Here is a 202-nt window from a genome sequence, read left to right as displayed (position 1 = left end):
ATTTGATAACCATATTGAAGAGAAAAAAATATCATTAGATCAGATTAAATCATAACTTTCATTGATAGAATCCGTGACAAAAGGTTGTCACGGATTTACTAAATAGCTTCTCTTGGTCTCGGTGAAAAAATCCGTGCAGAATTTTCCTCAGACTCATGAAATGATAAATAAATCTTACCCTGCATATTTACCTTCCTCAGTG

This window comes from Penaeus monodon, chromosome 21, assembly GCF_015228065.2.
Source record: "Penaeus monodon isolate SGIC_2016 chromosome 21, NSTDA_Pmon_1, whole genome shotgun sequence".
NCBI classification, from domain to species: Eukaryota; Metazoa; Arthropoda; class Malacostraca; order Decapoda; family Penaeidae; genus Penaeus; species Penaeus monodon.
This window is presented reverse-complemented; position numbering follows the sequence as displayed.